This window comes from Oncorhynchus tshawytscha, linkage group LG22 (assembly GCF_018296145.1).
Source record: "Oncorhynchus tshawytscha isolate Ot180627B linkage group LG22, Otsh_v2.0, whole genome shotgun sequence".
Classification (NCBI taxonomy): domain Eukaryota; kingdom Metazoa; phylum Chordata; class Actinopteri; order Salmoniformes; family Salmonidae; genus Oncorhynchus; species Oncorhynchus tshawytscha.
This window is the reverse complement of record NC_056450.1, coordinates 16,222,688-16,225,616: the sequence shown is the minus strand read 5'-3', so window position 1 is coordinate 16,225,616 and position 2,929 is coordinate 16,222,688. Positions and strand designations below refer to the sequence as shown.

At 37.8% G+C, this 2,929-nt stretch overlaps 1 pseudogene; it reads left to right on the top strand.

Moving 5' to 3' along the window:
- Positions 1–2,005: 2,005 nt before the first annotated feature.
- On the top strand, positions 2,006–2,929 carry LOC121840496 (annotated as a pseudogene).

The following is a 2,929-nucleotide window of genomic DNA, read 5'->3' as shown; positions in this document are numbered from 1 at the left end:
TCCCATTGTATACCCATAGGATATGAACTTACCTTGGCCAACGTCAAATGTGGGCCATGTTGGTCAGGAGTAGCTGTGTGCAATTACATTATGTTTCTAAACTGCAGCCCCAAAAATTCAAGGTCATATGTGGGCCATGTAGGTCAGTTGTGTACAACTACAGTAGGTTTCTAAACACCCGCCCCAAAACTACAAGGTCTTTTATTAAAACATGGTTAATTCATGGTGAACTAATCTCTAAGGTCATATTCACTCCAAACCAGGTTTTAACATCGGTTATTGGCATGTTATTACTGAAGGTAGTCCTTGGTGGATATAATTATTTGTAAATAGTTTGTCTCTGACTACAATGCCAATGAAGAACATAATTAATAGTTACCACACACTCTTGGCAAGTGTTACAGCTTTTCTGCTCTCTCATTTACTGTGTTCCTGTTTAAGCAAATAGTTAACATCCTGTATCTCACTTTGGAAACATCTACCGTAACGACATATATTTTGAGCTAACGCAACAGTTATTTCTTCATGAATAAAAAATTTGAGTCACACAATTTGACAATACTGAGATTTTTCTAAGGATATAAGCACATAACAAAGTCAAACTTGGCTCAGAATGTTAAGAACATTCTAGAAGTGTTACTAAAGGTAAGAAGTGTTATCTTTTTTTGAAAGTCTGGTTGTTCTCCTTTTATCATCTTAAACCATCCCCTTAAGTCAAGTATGCTCGTCGGCTTAGGCTACTGTATAACCAGAGACACAGACAGTTGTAGGACATTTTCAATGTTAGTTTAGACTAAATTCAAAGATGTGTTGAAATACATTAGGGCGTCAAGTTATTCATCACTCTGCTGTGCCTCACCAATTTGGTCCGTTCACTCATAGAGAACAACAACATTTGCTGACTAAAATGGGAAACAAACCATCAAGTAAGTAATTTCCTATTCACAAAAGGATCTAGAAAATCCACAGTATTTCTGACATAATATACAGTCACACATATATCTTTTAATTGTGATGCGATCAAAGATGTGTATTTAATTGTAATGTTCTATATGTGGGATGGATAAGGTGACCTTGTGGTGGCAGTGATTGGGGCTTAAACAGCTGTAAACAGGCATTATTAGTCAAATAAAATATACTGTATGGTTGTTATATGAAGTTGTCATGATCACATGTTTCTGTTGGATGTTTTTTGTGGTATTCCTTTGACACAATATTAAAGCACTAATTAAATGTAGCTCTATTTTTATTATCTGATATTGTGTTATGGCTACTATAAATATACTCATATCCTTTAAAGCAACAACTACTACAATAGCACCAACAACAGTAGCAGCAACAACAACAACTACTACAATAGCACCAACAACAGTAGCAGCAACAACAACTACAATAGCACCAACAACAGTAGCAACAACAACTACTACAATAGCACCAACAACAGTAGCAACAACAACAACAACTACTACAATAGCACCAACAACAGTAGCAGCAACAACAACTACTACAATAGCACCAACAACAGTAGCAGCAACAACAACTACTACAATAGCACCAACAACAGTAGCAGCAACAACAACTACTACAATAGCACCAACAACAGTAGCAGCAACAACAACTACTACAATAGCACCAACAACAGTAGCAGCAACAACAACTACTACAATAGCACCAACAACAGTAGCAGCAACAACAACAACTACTACAATAGCACCAACAACAGTAGCAGCAACAACAACAACTACTACAATAGCACCAACAACAGTAGCAGCAACAACAACAACTACTACAATAGCACCAACAACAGTAGCAGCAACAACAACTACTACAATAGCACCAACAACAGTAGCAGCAACAACAACTACTACAATAGCACCAACAACAGTAGCAGCAACAACAACTACTACAATAGCACCAACAACAGTAGCAGCAACAACAACAACTACTACAATAGCACCAACAACAGTAGCAGCAACAACAACAACTACTACAATAGCACCAACAACAGTAGCAGCAACAACAACAACTACTACAATAGCACCAACAACAGTAGCAGCAACAACAACAACTACTACAATAGCACCAACAACAGTAGCAGCAACAACAACAACTACTACAATAGCACCAACAACAGTAGCAGCAACAACAACAACTACTACTACAATAGCACCAACAACAGTAGCAGCAACAACAACAACTACTACAATAGCACCAACAACAGTAGCAGCAACAACAACAACTACTACAATAGCACCAACAACAGTAGCAGCAACAACAACAACTACTACAATAGCACCAACAACAGTAGCAGCAACAACAACAACTACTACAATAGCACCAACAACAGTAGCAGCAACAACAACAACTACTACAATAGCACCAACAACAGTAGCAGCAACAACAACAACTACTACAATAGCACCAACAACAGTAGCAACAACAACAACAACAACTACTACAATAGCACCAACAACAGTAGCAGCAACAACAACAACTACTACAATAGCACCAACAACAGTAGCAGCAACAACAACTACTACAATAGCACCAACAACAGTAGCAGCAACAACAACAACTACTACAATAGCACCAACAACAGTAGCAACAACAACAACAACTACTACAATAGCACCAACAACAGTAGCAACAACAGCAACTACAATAGCACCAACAACAGTAGGAACAACAACTACTACAATAGCACCAACAACAGTAGCAACAACAACAACAACAACTACTACAATAGCACCAACAACAGTAGCAACAACAACAACTACAATAGCACCAACAACAGTAGCAACAACAACAACAACTACTACAATAGCACCAACAACAGCAGCAACAATAACAACAACAACTACAATAGTACCAACAACAGTAGCAACAACAACAACTACAATGGCACCAACAACAGTAGCAACAACAACAA